The 23,163-nt window shown below is 38.3% G+C and overlaps 1 protein-coding gene and 1 pseudogene across 3 annotated transcripts in view; one reads left to right on the forward strand and one right to left on the reverse strand.

Annotated features, from left to right (window-relative positions):
* The window catches only part of NTM (neurotrimin), a 574,210-nt gene that overhangs the window by 18,618 nt on the left and 532,429 nt on the right, over positions 1-23,163 (forward strand). The gene's annotated exons all lie outside the window — the stretch shown is intronic.
* Positions 3,313-3,711, reverse strand: LOC138155167 (trafficking protein particle complex subunit 2-like protein pseudogene; annotated as a pseudogene).

Genomic DNA, 23,163 nt, shown 5'->3' on the forward strand with positions numbered 1-23,163 from the left:
AGGACAGGACAGGAGAGGAGGGGAGGGGATGGGATAGGATAGGATAGTATGGGATGGGATGGGATGGGATGGGATGGGATGGGATGGGATGGGATGGGATGGGACGGGACGGGACAGGAGGGGAGGGAAGGAGAGGGGATAGGATAGGATAGGATAGAATAGGATAGGATAAGATAGGATAGGATAGGATAGGATAGGATAGGATAGGATAGGATAGGATAGGCCTACATTATACATACATGGAATGAATATGTTTGAAATAATGAGGAAGTCCAGGAGAGTTATGGGTAAAAAAGGCATGGGAATGAAGATGCAATTTGTGCTTTGGAAAGGAGTCAGAAATTGATAATTTTTCAGATCTCTTACAATTCAATGAAGCTAGAATTCAAAGTAGGCTACAGTTTCTGATGTACAGATATTAAGAACAAACTGGTAAAATTAACTGGGAGGAGAAGGTAGATTGGAAGTGAAATAAGGAATTAGAAGCAGGCAAGCTAATCATGAAAATCCTTAAGATGGGATAGTGACGACACCTTTGATTTTATTCATATAAGAACCTCCCAGTCAATTCAATAAACATTTATTAAGTACCTACTGTGTGCCATGTTCTGTGCTAAGAACAGGACTACAAAGAAATGAAAAAGATAGTTCTTGTTCTCATGGGGGGCACAATGTTTAAATAACTATATACAAACAAATTATCTACAGGACAAATTGCAAGAAGAAGGTACAACATTAAGGATAGGGGAAGGTTACTGGCAGAAGGTGGGACTCTTTTTTTTAACAAGGTAGGTAAGCAGTTCTATAATTTATAGTCATAGACTAGGGTTGACTAGCACATTGAAAGATTGCTATGGGTCACCCACTCAGTGTTGATCAGAAATGGGAATTGAACCTAGGTCTTGCTAGCATTGAAGCTGCCTCATAGGAATACATACACACGTATACATACACACATACACACACATGACATGTGTGTATGTATACATAAATATATGTGGGTATGTGTGTATACACATACATACATATATACACACATAATTTTAAGGAGCCTCAAAGAGGAGCAACTGATGAGACATCATAGATTTTATTTTTTTTTTAGTTATCAAGCATTTATTTTATCTCCTTCACCTTAGCCTCCCCATTAGGAAAAAGAAAGAAAAAGAAAAATCATGTAACAAAATGCTTATAGTCAAACAAAACAAATTCCCACATTAGCCATGTAAAAAAATGTGTGTATCATTCTACATATTGAGTCTCTGTCAGGAGATGAGTAACTTTTTAAAGTGATATGATTTGTTGATAGTCCCTATGCATATAAATGGTATTTAAAACTATATCTCTCTTATTTGAAACATGTTTATCCTAGATTGGTTATAAACGATAATTTCTTGTGATTTTAGAGATTGGGTAGTTAGCCAAGGGCCTTACTATTTTCTTTTCTGAGCTTTCATGGGTTTTCATAATCTATAACTTTGATCAATTAAATCTGATGTATAAGTACAATATAGATTCATATATATGAGCATGTATACACACATATGTGTGCATGCATGAATATGCATGTATGTACACATACATACTTATATCTACATAGAGATAGATAGACAGAAAGACAGATAGAAAGATAGATAGATAAATAGATTATTTATAGATAGATAAAGTGGCATATCCATCACATAACTGGGGTTCATAAACTCAGCATCACCCTTAACTTCTCACTCCTATGCACCCCATGTAAATAATGAGATGTTAAATCTCATCTTTTCCTTCTCCACAACATCTCTCAAATATATCTTCTTCTTTCCACTCACTCAGCCATCACTTTAGTTCACCCCTTCATTACCTCTTGCCTGGACTATTGCAATGGCCTTATGTTTATTTCTCTGCCTCAATTCTCTTCCCAGTCTAATCCATCCTCCATACAGCTACCAAAATGACATTTTTTTGGAAGTGCAGGTCTGACTATACTATATTCCCTAATTGGTAAACTCTAGTGTCTCACCTTGAGGATCAAATATACACTTCTCTGGCTCTTCAAAACCTGGATTCTTCCTATCTACATAGTACTTCCATCCATATGGTCTAGCCATACTAGCCTAATTGCTTTTGTTCACATAATTTTCTGGCCCCCAACTCCATGCCTTTTCACTGGCTCTCCAAGTCTGAAATGTTCTCTCTCTTCATTTCCACCTCCTAGAATACCTATCTTCCTTCAGGAACCTGATAAAATTATACCATTAGCAGGAAGCCTTCACCGATCACTTAGTATGGTGTCTGGCACATAGTACTTAAGAAATACTAATAGACTGACTGATCACCCTAGCTGTTAATGCCTTCTCCTTATATATACTTACTTAAATATATTTGTCTCCTTTATTCAAATATAAAGTTCTTGGAAAAAGGATTGTTTTTTGTCTTTTATTTATATCCTCTGAACTGAGTACAGTGTCTAACTTGTATTAATACTTAATTGTATGCTAATTCTTTGATATGGAGTATGTGATCTAGAGAACAGCTCGGTAGATAGAGTGACAGGCCTAGAGTCAAGAAGACTCATCTTCCTAAATTCAAATCTAGTCTCAGACTCTTTTTTTATTTTTAAAGCAATCAGGGTTAACTAACTTGCTCAAGGTTACATGGCCAGTTATTTCTGCGTGTGGTGCTAAGTATCTGAGCCCAGATTTGATCCCCACGTCATCCCGACTCTGGGGCCAGTGCTCTTACTCACTGTGCTACCTGGCCACCCCTAAGCAATTGGGGTTAAGTAACTGGCTCAAGGTTACATGGCCAAGTGTTTCTGGGTGGGTGCTAAGTGTCTGAGCCTGGATTTGATCCCCAGGTCATCCCGACACTGGAGCTGGTGCTCTTACTTGCTGTGCTGCCTGGCCACCCCTAGCCTCAAACTCTTAATAGCTGTGTGACCCTGGGCAAATCACTTAACCCCATTTGCCACCATTTCCTCATCTGTAAAATGAATTGGAGAAGGAAATGGAAAACCACTCCAGTATCTTTACTGAGAAAATTCCAAATGGGGTCATGAAGAATTAGACACAACTGAAAACTAATGAACAACAAATCAGCAACAATATAATCCAACTTTTTCCTATTGACCCCCCTTTTTTTTTTACATATTCAACTTTTTATTGCAATAAGCTTTATATAGTCTTTCACTTTACACAAAAGTTTTTGGACATCCAAAGGGAGCAACTTTCATGTTATACATAAGAGGAGGCAATATATACACATATCTACATAATACAGCTCTGTACAATACAGCATTTTTTAGCAATAACTGTAAACTATACTCTCTCAACAAACCTACACCATCATGGAAGTCACCATGTTGTCAAAGACCCTAGAATGAATATGGTCCATAAAAAGGGTTGCACATGACATCTGTGTAGGAATTATGTAGCTTTTGAAACATACTACAGATTTCATCTCAAAGTACTGTGTTGCAGTAATCCACGACTATAACACACTTTACCTTGGAATGTATTACATAGCCATATACTTTGTAGCTTTCTGTGGGGTACAGGAGTCCCAGGTAGGGCCCCCCCTGGTCCATGAGGGTCTTTCCCATTGCAGAGGCCTTCTTGTCTACCACATCAAGAGATGTGTAATGGAAATTCGGCTCATGCTCTGCAGGAATGCTTCGGATGTAGAGTGGGTAATTCTTTTTGCAGTCACTGAGATACACACCACCATCTTAGCAGGGGAAAGAAGCTTATTGCCTTTTGCATAGTAGTTTCATATGAACTATATGTGTCTGACCTTGGGTAGAGAGGTCCAAACTCCTATTGGTCTGATCAACCACAGTTGGACACACTGTACTTTGACTCCAACACAGTGATGTTACTTTGGTCGTCTTCAAGCATGAAGGACAACAGATAACCACACTATGAAACTAAACTTGTATTTTATGTTGATGTATGAGCATGTGCCTGTATCTGCATAGTGTTTGTGTATTTTAAATAAATAATTATACAGATAAAAGATTATCTAGCACATCTTTAATAGTCTCTGGTACAGAAGTATACATCACATATACAGAAACAATAAGGACTTTGTCTTTCTTTTCTATTCCCTGAATAACTTACATCATTTAGGATCAAACAGCTAGAGAGGAAAGGGACCTAAGAGGCCAGTTAGTCCAACTATCTCATTTTATAGATGATGAAACTGAGGCCCAGAGAGGGAAAATGACTTGTCCAAGGTCATTTGAATGCAGATTCTCTGAAACCCAAGATTGCATTCTTTCTGCTGTGCTATACCACCTTCATATATAGCTTTAAGGTTGGACCACTGTAGCATTTTGCTCAAATCACATGTAACTTCTTTCATTTTTTTTTTTTTTTGCTTTTTGGAGGGCAATTGGGGTTAAGTGACTTGCCCAAGGTCACACAGCTAGTAAGTGTTAAGTGTCTGAGGCCAGATTTGAACTCAGGTCCTCCTGACTCCAAGGCCGGTGCTCTATTTACTGTGCCACCTAGCCACCCCATAATTGCATGTCATTTCATTTGAGTTTCTTAGTAACCTTGTAAATTCACCACTAAAGAAAATTTAGGCCCATTTTGCAAATTAAAAACAAAAAACCAAACTGTGTTATATTGCTAGTTGATGTCAGAGTCAGTTCTTTCTAAGGCCAAGTCCAGGGCAATATACACTATGATAGTAGCCACAATATACCTTGCCCCTGAGGTTGACCTTTGGCATTGAAAAAATAGTTGCTCTGCTAGTTACCATTAATGTGTAATTAGCAAGATAAAAGAGAGTACCAGTTAAAAACAGGCTTAAAATACACACAAGACAGTAAGTAGCAATTCATCACAGGAAACATTTAATATACAAAAAACCCTATATGTAATAGAAATAGTTTTGTACAAATCTTATTTTTTATACTGGAATATTTATTTTGTTAATGATAATCTAGAACATAATCAATGGTGGGTGGCGTGCTCTGAGGCTTCAAAAAATATACCGAGATATGGTGCAGTACCCATTCTTGATAGGAAAAGCATTGGAGAAGACATTTAATCCTTCTGCTATGGAGAAGTTAGTCTGTCACGGAGAATATAGGACCAGGAAAGATGGATGAGGTGATTCTACAGAAAAGTTGAATGTATTTAAGTTGACTTTTACCCTTAAGTACAAGCCATCTGTGGAGATTTTCTCCTCACTATCAGCATTTTGACTGCTCAACTTAGAGTCTGTGAACTCCCAGTAGAAGGCCAAATGAAATGGTTATTATCACTGCAGACTTACAGCTGTTATGACAAGAAGGAATTCCAAACAAATTTTGTATAATATTTCAGGGATGCCTCTTTCTAACAAAGTAAAATAAGAATGTAGCAAAAAGGGATTTATGATAGTATAGAAGACTGGCCAAAGAGATGGAAAGAGCTTCAAGAAAAGATAATGGAGATATGGAACCCTGGGGTGGGGAAGGACCTCCAAAAGTTGTCCATTGCATGGTTCACTATTAAGTCCAAAGCACTTATGATAATATGGAAAGAGCACTAAGCTGGTGAGTCTGAACACCTGGGTACAAATCTTAATTCTGCCACTTAATAGTTGTGTGATCTAGAGTAAATCATTTAACATTGTACCTCAGCCTTCTTGTTCATAAAATAAAGCAATTAACTACATGAGTGGCAAAGTCCACTCAATCTTTAAGGTTCTGTGATTGCTTTGATTTAATGAAGGGGGTGATGGAGCTCCAGTTAAGAAGACTTGAGTTCAAATCCCACCTCTAAAACATTCTAGCTTTTGTTAATTAAGTTAACTTGCTAGGACGTTGCCCCTTCAAACCACATATTAAGAACGTTCAATTTGCTGTGCCCATTTTTCTCTTCCATTCATATTGGCATTCTGATTTTGTGTATATATTCAACAAAACATATCATGTGAATCATAATATATAGATCTTAAAACATTATTCTGTGTATGGTAGTTTATTTTTTATAGAAAATTTCCTACTTTTTGCCATGAAATACAGAAAACAACTTATTTTAACTTTTTGTAATGGATAGGGTTTTTTTTTAAGACTTCACAATTTGGTTTGTTTTGGTAAGATGTTGAATTGTGGTACTAAAAGAAATTCAAATAAATATTCAATTAAAAAAACATTCTAACTGGGAATCATAACTAAGTCCCTTATTCTATCTGATCCATTCAGTTCAGTCATTTTTCAGTCATGTCTGACTCTTTGTGACCCCATTTGAGTTTGTTTGTTTGTTTGTTTTTGACAAGGATACTTTTTGTTTGTCATTTCCTTTTCCAGCTTATTTTATAGAGGAGGAAACAGAGGCAAACAGAGTTAAGTGACTTGTCCACAGTCACACAGATAGTGAGTGTCTGAGGCCATATTTGAACTCAGGAAGACAAGACTCCAGGCTTACCACTCTGTCCCCTGCTTTCTCATATATAAAATGGGGATAATGATACTCGCACTAGCTATCTCAAATGGTATTGGTGATGCTTACATGAGATAATGCATATAAAGCATTTTTCAAAGCTTGAAAGTGTTGTTTAATATCAGCTACTAGTATTGCTGTTGTCACAAACCATTGTTATAATTATTATAAAAAAACCAAAGTCTATCATTATAAAAGAACTACATTATTTGCTATCATTGAATTACTCCTCACCTCAAAAAGGAAGGGCCTCTATCCTCAAAGAACTTACAATCTAATTGGAGAGTTAGAAGATATGCATGTGAATAGGTAATTGCTGTGTAAGGCTTTAAAAAAATCTGTAGGGAAGACAATCCTTTAGGCTTTCCTAGGAACATGTTTCCAGAGCCTTAAAAAGCCTTTATCATTAGGACAACCTCTTAAACTTCTAAATGAAACTTGGCCTCCTACAATTTAATTACCCCTGTGAGAAAGAATAAAAGTAGAAGTAATAATCTTTTGGAAACATACTGCTGATCAACATTAGAGAAATAATCAAGTGATGCTGGTGGTGGTGATAATTCATTACTTAATAAGCATATGTTGATCATCCCTAAGTGCTCTCTGGAAGAGTCCAAGAGATATCTTCTTTTTTGTCATGAAACTTTCTTGGAAATCTCTGATCTATTTAGTTTCACTGAGTTTCAGAGACCTCCAGAAGTCACTTTTAGCTATTAGGACCTTTGTATCAGAAAAAATGGACCACTCACTGATGAGAGCATCACATAGCCTCTTAAAACCAGTGACTGGAAAATGAGGCAGAACATATCAATAAATAAACTAAGAAGCAAATAGAATTAATAAATAAACAAACAGGGTGAGCAAAACCAGTGCAAAAGCACCAGCTAGATCAAGTAATGTCAGTTTTTCTCTCAGCTTTTCCTCCCCAGCGCCAACTGTCACTAATTTAACTAACGTTTTGTAAATAAATGTGGCATTCGGACAGCTGTCAGCACGCCTGCTATAAACACTGCTTTTGTCACTGAAAGCTGGCAGTGCCGCTCTGTTTCCCCTGCAAATGCAGCCGGCACTGCCAGTTGGCTCCTGGATCCAGGACTGTCAGGAAAATACATGGAGACCAAAGGCTGAGAGATGGAAGGCCTTGCACCAGGCCCTATGCAAACATATTTCCATTTGCCAACAGCTTGGAGAAGGGCAACCCTTGTTTCCAAACTGTCATTTTTTTCATTAAGTTTACTCATTGGGCCTTTTCCTACTGACCTCAAGGCAAAGTCAAGATGTGTGTTTTTCTACTCACCTCACTTGCCTTGGCACAAAGATTCACGCCTTCCTTTCTTCTAGGAAACTTGGTCCCACCACTAAAGTTAGAAATCTTGTTATCTAGGTTAGTGTTATGCTTCACTACCAAATATACTTTTTCTGCTCTATCTGCTAGATAATTACTCTGTGTCGTGTAGCTAAATTCTTCTAGGTCTGAGTTTATTGCTGGGAGTAAGATAGATGTCTTTGGATTCTGCATTAAGTCTCCCAGGGCCAATTAAGCTACCTGTTATTAAGTCACTGCCTTAGTTCACCCCATTTGCCTGTAGAGCAAATGCAACTTTCACAGGTTCCTAACTCATACACAGGGATAAATTAATCAACAAACATTTATTAAGTGCTTTCTATATGTCTGGCGCTTTGCTAGGCACCAGGGATATAAGTACAAATAAAGAAAAATATCCTATTCCCAATGAGCTTACATTCTAACAAAGAAGAAGTATCTACAAAAATACATGGCATCACATAAAGTTAGTCAAAATAAAACTAAATAAATTGTAAAAGTAAAAATAAGTTTACATATACAAAGTAGTTAAAGACAAGGTAATTCAGAAGGCAGGGCACTAGTACTAGAAAGAGCCTGGGAAAGGCGTCATGTAGAAGTGGTGCTTATGATGCATTTTAAAGGAACAGAGGGATTCTCTGAGGCAGAAGTAAGGAGGTGATGTATTTCAGCCATGGTAGAGTCATGGAATGGAAGATGGCATGAAATGTGTGAGGAAGAGAAAGAAGGCCAGTTGGGCTAGATGATAGAGTGTAGGGGAGGGAGTCATGTCCATTGAGTCTAGAAAGATAGAATGGGAAAAGGTTGTGAAGAGCTTTAAAAACAAAACAGAGGAGCAGTATATTTGGACCTAGTGCTATGAAGAACTTGGCCCATTTGAGAAATGTTATTTGTATTTATTAAAAGTAATATAATAGACTGTGTTGTTTGGCATGTCTGGGGATTAGTGTATTGAGGTTTGAGAATAAAAGAGTCAACTAATCTCAGGGTTGGAAGGGACTTCAGAGTCCATCTATTCCAACCTGTACCTGACCAAGAATCCCTTCTACAAGTTAGTAAATAAATCATTGTCCAGTCTCCATTTGGAGACCCTCAATGAGGGGGAACGAAGAGCCCTTTCCTCTTTTGAATATACTGTATCCTTTTTTCCCTTTCTTCTATGAATATTTGTTCGTGTCTACTATGTGCAAGGCATGATACTAGCTGCTGGAGATGCAAAGGCCAACAGGACACAGTTCTCATTTATGGTGCTTATTTTCTCCTCAAGAGGATACACATGTAGACGAGTGGCCAACAGAAGACAATTTAAAGAGGAATAAAATATTAACAAATGGAAGAATTGAGAGACTTTGAATGAGAGGTATCACCCAAGCTGAGCAATAAAGACACGTAGATATTCTAAGAGTTGAAGTTGAAGAGGAAATTCATTCTAGCCATGGGTTCATGTAGCCTGTGTGAAACATAGAAAGCTGAGTGAGGGAAATAGCTATTATATGTGTGGATAGACTACAGAGTATATAGGTGGGTATTATATGAAACATATAATGAAAAAAGTAGGTCAGAACTAGACCATAGAAGATTTCAAACACAAAGCTGGATACTTTGCTTTTTGCCCTAGAGGCAACAGGGAGCCACTAAAGTTTTTTGAGCAGGATATTGACAAGGTCAGACCTGTGTCTTAGGCAGATTACTTGGCCAACAGTGTGGATGAAGCCTTGGACAGGAAACAGATCAGAAGTAGGGAGATTAGTTACGAAGCTTTCAGTGTTTTCTCAGTAGTGTTGAAGATCTGATCTGGGTAGTGGCTGTGTGAGTAGAGGGAAGGGACACATTTAAGAAACTGTGGTGATAGAATTGTCAAGACTTTTCCCACTAATTGGAAATGTGGGTGGAGTGAGAAGAGTAGGAAATGATTTCAAATTTGCAAACCCAAGTTCATTCTAAGGATTGTGATATCCTCAAGAGAAAAGTTTTAGATGACAAAAAGATAATTTAAAAAAAGATAATTCATTCTATTGTAAATATGTTGAGTTTGACATGCCAATGGGCATCCAAGTGGAGATGTCCATGAAGGGGTTGTTTATGAAGAGCTAGGTCAAGAGAGAAATTATGACTGGATATATAGGTTTGGAAGCTATCTACATTAAGATGAATCTACGAGAACTTGTTATACCATCAAGAAAGAAGAGGACTCAGGACAGATCATTGGGGGAAACTAACATTTGAGGATAGGCAGGAGATAAATGGTGATCCAGCAAATGTGACTGAGAATTAGGATTCAGACAGTTTAGAAGGAAAAAAAAACAGGATTAAAAAAACTCTGACAGAAGAGTGAAAGGAGTGGATAGTATTCAGGAAGATAGGATCGTTGCCAGTGTAAAAAGCTACAGAGAGGTCAAGGATGATGAGGACTCAGAAGAAGCCATTAGAATTAGCAATCATTAGTAAATTTTGTATGGGGTAAATAGAGTTTGGGGGGTAAAGTTTGGAGCCAGATTGTACGGTATTGAGAATTAGGTGGCATTTGAGAAAGCAGAGGCAGTGATATAAACAACTCTGCAACTTTTTAAAAGAGTTTGGTTATGAAAGGGAGGAGGAAAAAGGATATTTTAAGAGGACAACAGAATTAAAGGGGGATAAATATTAAAGGATGGGAAATCCACATGTGTTTGTAAGTATCAGGAGAGAGACCATTAGATAAAGGGAGATTAAATATGGGGAGGGCAAGAGGAGCTTTCAAAGGAAATGGGATCCTTTTAAAGGAATATGGTCAAATGGATAAGTTGGAAAGGGGGAAAAAACTACCTAACACTCAGAGAACAGAGAAAAAAATATGAGAATGGAATGTTTTAAGGAGAGAGTAGGTGGATTTTAAGGTATGCAGGGGAGGCTAATGGAGGATGGCTTTAATATTCTCAGTAATGTGGGAGACAAGGTCCTCTGCTAGATAGAAGGAATCAAGGGTCAGAGAAGAAAAAGTCTGAACAGCTTCTGTAGGGGGCTTGATAATGAATCAGTCAAGGAAGAATAAAGAGATTGTCACCAGTGAGGTCTCAATTTTGATTAACTAGCGTTAGTCTGTATTTGACCCAGTCAGGAAATGGTGTGATTTTATCCAGTGGTGTTCGGTAGTATGTGAGGATGAACAGAGAGGGCAGATAGTGGAGCCAAACCAAGAATAGCTTTTGACAGGACATGTGTGGCAATAGGGCAGAGGGAAAAGAGATTGAAAGGTAGGAGATAGACTGTAGTTAACCTTAGGATAAACTCTGATGAAAATAAGGTGCAGTCAGAGCCAAAGTGTTAGACTGAGAAAATAGGAAGGGGTAGAGGGACTGAAGGCCATGGTGAAGACGAATAACACATCCAGGCAAAATTAAGCAGCAGGAAAGACGGATATATAGAAGATTATCATCTGAGTAAAGAATTACACAGTTCAAGCTCAAAGAATAGAGACATGAATATTCCTGTGTGAGGATGAGGTAGAGTGAAGATGTAATTGGTGGAAGTTGATGAGTTTGCTAAGCATTAGTAACTTTGACAACTTTGATATACTGGGAAGCCAGAATGGCAGTGGAGTATAGTGGATATTGTACCGACCAGGAAGAAAGATGGTTTGCCTTTGTATCCTGCCTCAGATAATTATTAGCTGTGTTAATCCTTGACAAGTTATTCAACCACTGAGCCTCAGATTCCTTATCTATAAAATGGAAATAATAGCATTTACCTCATACAGTTTTTGTGAGGATCAAATGAAACATCATATATAAAGTACTTTCTAAACATTAGATTATTTCATAAATGTGAGTTATTATTATTACTTTAGGTACATAAACATTCTAATTGAGCTCCCCGGTATGAGATTAGGAGTTGAGGTTGAGAGCAAAACTGAGTCATTCAGCGTAATTTTAACAAGGATGAGACATCTAAGGTATTTACCATAGGCACACAAAAATGAGGGAGCTTATAAAAACATAAAATTTGTACTGACTCGTAAGCACAATCCTTTAAAAGAGGGAGAGGATTATATGTTCTTGCCTTGGGGACAAAATTAGTTAGTTCTGGTGCTGGAGCTAGGTACTTAATTCCTTGAGAAAAAAAAAAGAAAGAAAGAAAATGACCAGGAAGATTGCAGATAACAGCTGTGAGGACCTGAACTGGATGATATAGATGAATAGAATGAACTTCAAAGGAAAAAAAAAAAAGGTTGATTAGTGATGGTGGCAAAGGAGGGTCTGGAAATGGGAGTAAGAAATAAAATGGATGCTTACTTCTCCTCGTTGGCACAGTGTTGGAGTGATATGACACATAACTTATAACCAGAATTCAAAATAATAATTGATATGTGTATAAGGATTGAAAATGAAGTGTTACATGAGATCTAAGGTGTATAAAGGGGAGGGGGTGGGGGAATCGAGGTGCTCACTGGCTAGATGGTTCAGAGAAGGCTTTTTGGAGATAGTAGATTCTGAGTCAGATCTTAAAAATCTGAGAGGAATTAAACAGGCAGTTGCTATGTGGAGATTGGGGGCTAGATCCAAAGCATAGGAAATGACATGAACAAAGATACACAAATGGAAAATTCCATGATGGGTATGGAAAATGGTGAGTCATCCACAGTTTAACAAAAGTCTAAAGTACATGGAAGGGGAAACATGAGAGGAAAATGAGTAAGTAGGGTGGTATAAGATTGTGAAAGCCTTGAAAATCAGGCTTTCAAGTAGACATAGTAGACAGGCTTACAGTTCATAAATTTAGTTTCTATAATTCACTTATGTGGAATATGTTATTTAGTCATTTCACACTCTTCATGACCCCATTTGGGATTTTCTTGGCAAAGATACTGGAGTGCTTTGCCATTTACTTCTGTAGCTCATTTTATAGGTGAGGAAACTGAGGCAGATAGGGTTAAGTGACTTGTTCAGGGTCATGCAGCTAGCAAGAATCTGAGACCAGATTTGAACTCAGGGAACATGAATCTTACTGACTTCAGACTGGGCACTCTATCCACTGTACCACCTAGCTGGCCATGTGGAATATGTTCTCTGATAATTCCAGATAACTGAATGAAGCATTGCTATAAAAAGCTTATTTACAAAATAAGTTTATTTACTTATATAAATTACTGCAGGTCTCATTTTAGCATATGATTAATTTAAATGCTATTGCTTTGAGATGCCATACCCCACTCCTACACCCCCACCCCTTCCTCAGTCTCAGGATTTAAGTGAATTGTGGACTGTCTCAACAGGTGGTCCAAAGACCATCTTGTCTGACGAAAAGCAGACCGTAAAGGATGGATGAGAATAGATGGGCAAGAGAGGACAGTGAATAGAGGGCAATAAAGTATAGAATATGTGCATTAGGGAGAGAACACTGAGATTTTGCACTCTCTCCTTTCAGTCCTGATGTCATGTCTTTTGGCATCTCAGTACTGAAAATACCTGGTGCAGTTTGAGCACCAGTGGATCAAGAGAGGCTAGAGGAAATACGCCATCTCCCTCTTTACTGTATGTCATGCATCTTCTGCTTTACTTCTTCTGAAAGAAGAGAAGTTTTGCATTTCTCTGTGTGTGTGTTTTAATACCCTGTCAGCAATTAATAATTCCTTTTAATAAGTGCAATGAAAAAGAATGATTATTGGGCTCATGCTTTAATTGAATTAATAATTCATTTTCACTATTAATGTTTTTTTAATATTCTGTGTATTATTTCTTGTTCTATTAGACAGATATGACAAGGAGTTAAAATGTGTGGTATACAGGGAATGTGTGTGGGTCCAGTTCTCTTTATAATGCATGGGAAACTGACAACCATCAGTATAAAGTATGTTGCAATAGGAGACCTTCATATCACTACAAAAAAATAATAAATTAAATTTTAAAAAAGCAATTGAGGCCATTTGAATTGTTTCATGAAAATAAATGGGCAGATGTGGATGGAGTTCCTACAGCATTAATATTACTCACAGAATCCTGGGGCTAAAAGGGACTTTCTTAAGCATCTGGTCCAGAATCACATGACCTCCAGATAGTGACACCTCCTATCCTAGATAGAACACAGAACTGTCAAATACTTAAAAACCCCAAGAAAAGAGGATCCCTCCCCTGATCTCTGCTAACCTGTTTCAGTGACAAATACACTCTAAATAGGCATAGTACATATTATGTTGCCATGACTAATGGTGTTTCACAATAACATTGCTGTAATACATTATAGCCAGACTGTGTCACAGCAAAGGGAATCCTACTGTGATACTCCTCTCTTCCCCTCCCAGATGGCTTCTTTTCTCTGTTTCCTCTCCCACTGGATTCAGCTCTATTCTCGTTAGCTCTGTGTCAATGGAATTAATGTCATTTCACCTATAAGTCCTGTTTTCATAGAACTAATTAGATGACATATGACCATTGTCAGGAAGTCCCTTATATATAGTACAAATGAGTTGCTTCTTTTTCTTCAAATGGCCTCCTATCTTCATTGAACACATTCATACAATGTGCCATTCATTGTGATCTGCCCGATTTTTCAACTATGGCAAGGGGGTGGGAGGTGGTGGGTGTGAATTAAACTTTCTAGAGGATGTTCAGCAAAGAGCCTCAGGGTCAGAGAAAGTACTAGGTCTCAGAAGTTGTGGATAGTCAGTTTTCTTTGTCTTCTGGGTTCTCTGAGTAAGAGCCCTGGGCAAAAACTGAGACGAGTGTTGGTCAGCATTTATGAGGAGTAATAGGCAAGCCTGTCACAAATTGCCTGGCATGAAACTACTTAGTGCTTTCTTGCTCCTGGCATGAAATCTGGTTTTTGCTACCCTGTTTTTTTTTTTATTCCTCACGTAGACCCCTGATTCTTGTAAGCTACATTGTGGTGGTTTTCTTCCTCCAAAATAAGTTTTGTTATTAACTTATTTTTGCTGCCTTTCAAAAGTACTGGGGAAGAGAGAGTCCCACCATCTGTGGAAGGGAGAGGTAGGGTTTTTGGAAAACTCTTGGCAGCCCTTGATCTTTTGTCCCCCCTCCAGCTGCATACATTATGGAGAGATGGTTCATTGACAGAAAATGGTACCATACAGGAGATAGCACTGGAAGCAACGGTTTGATCAGAGACAGACCTTTAATTAGACCCTTGTGACAGATTGACTCATGTTTTCCACCTTCTCCCTTGCACTTCACCCTTTTCCTGACAAGTTCAGCAGAAGCTGTCCTTAAGAAGAATGCGTGTAGTGAAAAAGATATATTTGTTAAAAGTTTGTGTTCAGGTCATTTCACCTTTAAGAATATCTCCCACACGTTTTGCCTTATTTTATGGATGATGCTGTTCTAATAAGGCACTAGGAAACCAGCAAGAATCTTTCCTCTCTACATTAAATCCTCATCCTGAGACCCTGTCCAGATACCACCCTTGATATCCTCTCTTTATTTTTATTCTTGACCTCACACAAAGAGCTACCTACATCTACAGTGTTATTCCACTTATAGATAATATAATGGAACTTTTAAATAGTAGCAAAATGCCATCCATTTCCCATGTGTGTAATTCCAGAGGAAGCAAGGAGAGAGGACTTAGAGAAGATAAAATAAATAAAGACGGTAATTGATGTAAATAGCTGGATAAATATTTTAAAGTTTATACTGCCTGGGGTGGGAAGGTCTGTGTTTACCATTGTGGCCCCCTGTGTATTACAAATAATAAGTGCCCACATGTACAATCGATGTAAAATGTGCTGAACTAGGAGCTGCAATTAAAAAAAAAGTTTTATTATTGGCTACTAACTTAATGGTGGTAGAGGACATCTATCTTAACCCTTCATTTTATGATTAAAGAACTGAGGCCCAGTGAGTTTTAGTGATCTGATCAAGGTAACAAGGGTAATATATGGCAGAATTCAGATTTGAACCCAGGTCCCCTGACCCTAGATGTAGAGTATTTTCTATTATACCACAGTGCTTCCTATATGTCTGTGCACAGTGAATACCTGCCATCCAATTAATTTAGGCCACAGACATCCTTGTTACTTAACAACAACAAAGAGATTTTATAAGGACTCACACTTATAAAAAGTCCTCCTTTGATCTCACCTCATGGCAGAGAGAAGGGACTCTAGATTCTCACTGTCTATAATAGCACTAGCTGGTACTACCAAGATGGAAAAACCCATCAGGGGTCTGCATGTCTGCTGCCTGAAGAAAAGTCTCATGAAGGTTGGGGCAGTCTGTAACCAGATTGTCCACAAAGGTTATGGGTGTTTTAACCATAGCAAATCTCAAAGACCTTATTCATCTCTAGCAAGCCTACTCTATCAGTGGAGATGATACCTGTACAAGCCTGTCATAGAATCATAAAACACTGAAAGTAAGTTACCCAGGGCAGCTAGGTGGCACAGTGAATAGAGCACCAGCCCTGGAGTCAGGAGGACCTGAGTTCAAATCTGACCTCAGACACTTAACACTTACTAACAGCTATGTGACCTTGGGCAAGTCACTTAATCCCAATTGCCCTGCGCTGCTCCCTCCAAAAAGCAAAAAAAAAAAAAAAAAGTAAGTTACTCCCACACTTCTAATTAGTTCTAGGTCTTTGGTGTCAGAATCTCACTAGTTCTTACTTTAATCAGCTTTAATGGAGGTAATACACTGCCAGGCTAGAAATTGAAAAAGTCACCAAATCACAGACTATCACAGATGGAAGGGACCTTAATGACTATCTAATGCAACTACTAGCCAGAAAAGATCCTCACTTCAACCCAAACAACAACAGCCTTCTTTTTTTTTTTTTGCCTTTTTGGAGGGCAGTTGGGGGTAAGTAACTTGCCCAAGGTTACATGGCTAGTTTTTTTGTGTGGGTGTTAAGTGTCTGAGGCCGGAAGCGAACTCGGGTCCTCCTGACTCCAGGGCTGGTGCTTTACAACAAACAGCCTTCTAACTGTGGGTTGAAGATCCCTAGAGGGAAACCCACTACATTCTGAGGCATCCCATTCCTCTTACTTCTGATTTTATGGAGTCTTTCCTAATACTGAGCTTGAATTTGTTTCTTTGAAATGTCTCCTATTGATCCTGGTTCTTAGTTATGTGACCAAAAACCCTGACTCTACAAATATTATTCCTTTTTACATGGTAAAAATACCTGTCAAATACCTGTCAAAATTAGTTATCACATGCTTTCTCAGTGTTCTCTTCTATGATCTAATTTTTCCCAGGTCTTCCTTGTACTGTTTGATTTTTAAGTCAATTCACTCTCCTGGTTCTCAGAGTCATAACTACAAATTATAACACCTTGGACAGATTCAGTTGGTCAGGAAGTAGGGAGAAGTTGAAGGTGGGGGGGAGAATAGGGGATTGTCTGTTTGACTAAGGCAGGGGTTGGTGACCTTAAGCCCGTGGTCCAGGTTTAGGCTTTTGCCTGGTTCTAGAGTGAAGAATGATTTTTACATCTTAAAATTTAATGTATTTTAAATAGTAAAAAAAAAAAAAAACATTCTTAGCTCACCAGCTGTACAAAAACAGGCCAGTATGTTCAGCATTAGTTGAGTAAACTCTGTGTAGTGTACTATCTGATTACTCCTTTGTAAGGTAGAGGTAGATTCGAAAAAGAGGTCATGAGAATTGAGGAGTCTGAGGGATTGGGAGAGCAGAGTGTTGGAAAGGGGCAAGGATTATAATAGAGGAAAAAAAACCTGTTAGCTAGGTACTGAGTTTATTAAGGGAAATGATCTGGAGTTTCATAGATTGTAGAAATGGGGATCTGAAAAGAAAGCAACTAGCTAGCACATGGACTTAGAGTCGGGGGGGACCTGAATGCAAATTCTTCCTCAGACACAAGCTGTGTGACATTAGGCAAGTCACTTAATATCCACATACCTCAGTTTCTTCAACTGAAAAATGGGGATGATAAGCACCTGCCTCATAGCCCTCATAGAAAGGGAAGATCAAATTAAATAATCAATGTAAAGTGCTTTGCATGCCTAAAAGTCTATATAGTGATAGCTCTTTTTACTATTTAAAAGCAGGCATGGAGACTGCTGAGCAAGAAGAGGGAATTCTTAGTGGGAAGCAAGAAGTATACAAATTCCTTTTGTTTTCCTCTGTGTCAGAGTATAGGAGAGAAGCAGCTAGCCTTGGAGGCGGTGGCAAGAAATATGATATCTAGAGAAAACAAAGCAGGGTTTCAGTGAAAAATAGGATATGGAAAGAATGTGAGGAGAAGCAATCTAGGATCAATCATAAGACCATAGATTTACAGCTAGAAGGGCTGTTTTTTATTGTTGTTCAGTCGTTTTTCATGGTGTCTATCCTTTTGTGACCCCCCTTTCAGGGTTTTCTTGGCAAAGATATTGGAATGGTTTGGCATTTCCTTCTATAGTTCATTTTTAGAGATGAGGAAACTGAGGCAAATTGAGTTAAGGGACTTGCCCAGGGTCACACAGCTAGTGTCTGAGGTCAGATTTAAACTTAGGGAGATGATTCTTCCCGACTTTCAGTCCTGCACTCTATCCACTGTGCCACCTAGCTGCCCCAGAAGGGATGTTGGGGGGGGGCATCTAATCTCATTCTTTCATTTTACTTTTTTTTTGGCCTTTTTGGAGGGGGGAACGTAGGGAAATTGGGGTTAAGTGACTTGCCCAAGGTCACACACCTAGTAAGTGTGTCAAGTGTCTGAGGCTGCATTTGAACTGAGGTCCTTCTGACTCCAGGGCCAGTGCTCTATTCACTTTGCCACCTAGCCACCCCCTTCATTTTACTTTTGAGGAACCTGAGGCCCTGATTCAAAATTAAGTGATCTCTCCACTATAAACCTAACAGAAAGATTCTCAAAGGATGCAGTGGAAAAGGAGGGCAGTTTTACAGCCCTTTATCAGAAAAAAACTGGAAAGACCTAAATGAATTGATGAAAAGTGAAGTGAACAGAACAAGGAGAATGTTGTACAAAATAACAGCAATATTGTATGATGAAGAGCTCTGAATGACTTAGGTATTCTTAGCAATACCATGATTCAAAACAATCCGCCAAAAAACTAATGATGAAGTAGGCTATTCACCTCCAGAGAAGGAACTGATACTGTCTGAATATAAACTGACACATGCTCGCTCTTTCTTTCTTTCTTTTTCTTTCTTTCTTTCTTTCTTTCTTTCTTTCTTTCTTTCTTTCTTTCTTTCTTTCTTTCTTTCTTTCTTTCTTTCTTTCTTTCTCTCTCTCTTTCTCTCTCTTCCTTCCTTCCTTCCTTCCTTCCTTCCTTCCTTCCTTCCTTCCTTCCTTCCTTCCTTCCTTCCTTCCTTCCTTTTTATTTCAGTATTCTTGTACAAAATGACTAATATCAAAATGTTTTACATGATTGCATGTTTTTAACCTATATCAGATTGTCTACCATCTCAGAGAGGGGAGGAGAATGCAGGAAGAGAGAGGGATAGAATTTGGAACTCAAAACTTAAATTTTAAAAATTGTTTTAACATATAATTGGGGAAAAATAAAATATTGTATTAATAAAAGAAGGGCAGAGAAAGAGATACTAGCTAGAAGAAAACTAAGGTGAATTTACTATAGAGAATGGAGGACAGTAGTGGCCAATGTGCATGGTGGCATGATATCTTTGTCTCATATTGCCCTCTCTCCCCCCTTATGAACCTTCACTGTCACTGAATGCTGAGTAGAATGGTTCCCCAAGCTAGATGGCTCCTCAGGGTCATATTTTCAGAGAGCAACTTAGTTGTCTTGACACTTTGGTGGTCAGGCACCCAGAAGAGGAGTGCAATACCCATGAGACCATGGGTATAATAAGGAGAGGAGGGAGAGAAGGAAGCTGATCAGTCTGTGGGCAGGGGCTGGGAAAAGGTCGGGGGGGAGGGGTACTTACCGCAGAGGGAGGAATTGCCCTCCTGGGCTGACAGCATGAAGAGCACAGCTCCGGTTGCCCCGTGCTCATTCTGAATAAGCTCATTGCATTTCTCTGGACACCATTCACCTCATCAATAGTATTGCTAAGATAGTGTTGCTTGGGACTGAACACTGTACTCTAGGTGTAGTCCGACCTGACTATAGCAGTGCTATCCTTTCCTTAGTTTCCGGAAGCATGACTCTTTTAATGCAACCTAAGTCTTTTTGGCTTCCATAGCATTTTGTTGACTTCTCTTGAACTTTGTTTTCTTTCTTTTTTTTTTTTTTTTTGGTCTTCTTGGAGAGGGAAGGCAGGGCAATTGGGGTTAAGTGACTTGCCCAAGGTCACATAGCTAGTAAGTGTTAAGTGTCTGAGGTTGGATTTGAACTCAGGTCCTCCTGACTCCATTCCCTGCTCTATTCACAGTGCCACCTAACTGTCCCATTCTTTTGAACTTTCAGTTCAGGAAACCCTGAGATTTCTTTTGACATGCATTGCTCTCTAGTCATACTGCCTTCATTTTTTTTTTTATTAAGTGGATTTCTTAAAGCCTAGTGTAATTGCTATCATAGTCCATATCACTGGATGCAGTCCAATATTCTAGCCTGTCAGAATATGTTTGGATCCCGACTGCCATCCAGTATGTTAGTTAGCCCTCCCAGCTTTCTGTCATCTGCAAATTTTATAAGCATGACATCTGTCTCTTTATATGTCATTGAAAAAACATTAAACAGCAGAGCTAAAGATGAATCTAGGACATTTTGTGGGAGTTCTCCTTCCAGCTTGACATTGAATCATAATGACTACTCTTTGAGTCTAGCCATCTAACCAGTTTTGCACATATACAATCCCCTAACGTCTCACCACCTTGACCATATGACTAGAAAGAGAACTTTCATTACATTCTTTGGTAAAATGTGTGGAAATACTACGTGGAACATTTCTTTGGTTGTTGTCATATCATCTTTTTCTTCTTCATCATTATAAATATTTAACTGACTAATGAAAGTGATTATATCTGACATCAGCATATATACCAATGGTCCGTTTCTTCCCATCCTGTGATATTCTTGTCTATAGTCAGTCAGTTTTTCTTTTCTCCAAAGGTTTGGGGTCTTTGTGAAGTCTCTTTACTTTCTTTTTTTTTTCTTTTGAAATCTACTTTTTCTAAAATTTTGACTTCCAAATTCTCCCCTTGCCTTCAGCTCCTCCCCTACCCATGGGAAAGGTAAGCAAAATGATAGCCATTAAACATGTGAAGTCATGTAAAACCTATTTTCATATCACTTGATGTTCTAATCTAATGACCCTATTAGAAAAAGGAAATGATTTAAGTTAGATATGATTTCTTAGTGATACTCAATTATTACTTCTTTTAGATCAGGAGTTCTTCACCTTCTTTGTACCATGGAACTCTTTGGTCCTTTCTGTGACATCTATACCCTTTGTCAGAATAATATTTTTAAATGCATAAAATAAAATACACATGATTAGAAAAGAAACCAACTTTACTGAAAAAATTATCATTTTCCCCCCAAAATTCATGGACTCCAGGTTAAGAAATCCTGTCTAGATGTTCAGTAGTCATCCCTTTAATAATATGTTTAGACATCTTGCTAGAAAACAAAAATTAAGTTTATTGTTTCTGGACATCATTGCTCTGGGGATGATCAGTCTTGTTCCTAGTATCTGGGTGATAGGCAAGCACAAGGTCCTGCGCTGCCAAATGAATGAGATGATTAGTTTCTCCTACTTTCAAGATCTGGGCCTTAGGGATATGCTGTGCTTCCCTTGACATTAAAATAACACAACAAAACATGACACATACATTTACATGCCTTTGGTTTCACTTTTTCTCAGTAGTATACCCAAGGACATGTAATTCTACAGCTGGAAAGATTGAAAAGTAATTTTGGGGGGAACCCACTGATACATGGTTAGTTTTGGTTTCACAGAGGACATATTTTCCAGGCCTGTGTAGAAACACACTTACACAAAACAAGGAACTCCTGAGGATGGAGGTCATGCAGTCTGATAGCCTCCTTTTCATCCTTTTATCATATCTCCTTCTGGAAGTGATCTTTCTGATTCCTGCTTTTTTTTTTTTCTCTGCCGTGGGCTTCTTGGTGTTTCAGATGGTAGGGAGAGTTACTTACTTACTGCTTTTTACATCTTGGATTTATTTATTTATTTATTGCCTTTTGAGTGGTCATAGACTTGCTTGTGAGATAGTTCTTTGGCCCATAGGCTAAGTTGGCATGGCTTTGGCAATATTTCGTTATCTTATTCAGGATACAGCAATTTCACAAGTATGTCAGGAATCAGACTGCTGAGGAAGCAAAAGCTTTACAGATGTATTTCATTTACTTATGCACATTTCTGTTTCTGGAATAGAGGTTGAGGAGGGGAAGGGGACAGGGTATGGCAGGAAAGATGGAGCAACCAAATGAAGGTTTTCCTTTTGCAGTTGTATCAGATGCAGCAAAGCTCTCTAAATTGCCCAGTGCATTTGAAAATACATGCAAGTGCCTGTAGGAATTCTCAAGGGTAATTTTTGCACAGGGACACTCACCTGTTATTACAAAGAGTGATTCCAACCTTCCATGATGCAGGGCTGATTTGACAGTCACATCTGAGGATAGGAAAAGCTATTTCAAAACACAATTCACAACTACCCCCTTTTTAAAAAAAATCAAAATGATATCTACCATTTTCCAACCCCCATATGGGGTAGAAAAAAAACAGTTTAGGAAACTCTGCACTAGTATGTCATTCACCTGGCCCTGCTGGCTAACTTGGACTCATCAAGGGTGGCTTATGTGGTCTTTTATTATCTCCCTATTTATCCTGGGTACTTTTCATTCCAAAATTCATTTTTCTTGGCAGAGAAAACAGAAGAAAATTAAGACAAATAGATCAGACTTTTCTCTGACTTAAGTGGTTTTGTTAGATCCACCTTCAAACAGTTATTCTGTGCCTTCTTTGACTTTGTCTTTTCTAGAGCTAAAAATACCACTATTACCACCACCACCACCACCACTACTACTACTACTACTATGATTTGTCATCCTTATTTTTCCTCATTAACTTCAACTTATTCTGAGCTTTAACAAATTTCTGATGTTCTTATAAGACAAGGCCATACTTGTAATCTATTTTTTAAACTTCCCATTTGTTCCCTTTTTTTGTATAGGTGATCTATAATATACTTCTATTAGAATGTAGCTGATGTTTCTACCTCCATTGTTCTTCACCCAAATATTCACCTCCATGTTTCTCTCTCTACTTGCCACCTGGTTCCTGGAAACCTCCCTACTACCCTTTCCTCTCATAAAGTAAGTTCTGTCTTTCCATAGCTTTCCATAATCTAGTTATGGGTCTCATCGCACAAGCTCTGTCTGAGTCATACCTAAAAGTTAATACTTATGAATTATAGTTCTGATCTATAGTTTACCTTTGGGTCTTGGTACCTCTAAGGGCTAGCTAATGCTGCATGCCATAGCAAGATTTTATTCTGACCTACACATCATTCTCTTAATAATATAAAGAGCTTAGTACA

This window comes from Petaurus breviceps, unplaced genomic scaffold, assembly GCF_028583685.1.
Source record: "Petaurus breviceps papuanus isolate PSGF00001 unplaced genomic scaffold, PetGlider_PUasm1.0 91133, whole genome shotgun sequence".
NCBI classification, from domain to species: Eukaryota; Metazoa; Chordata; class Mammalia; order Diprotodontia; family Petauridae; genus Petaurus; species Petaurus breviceps.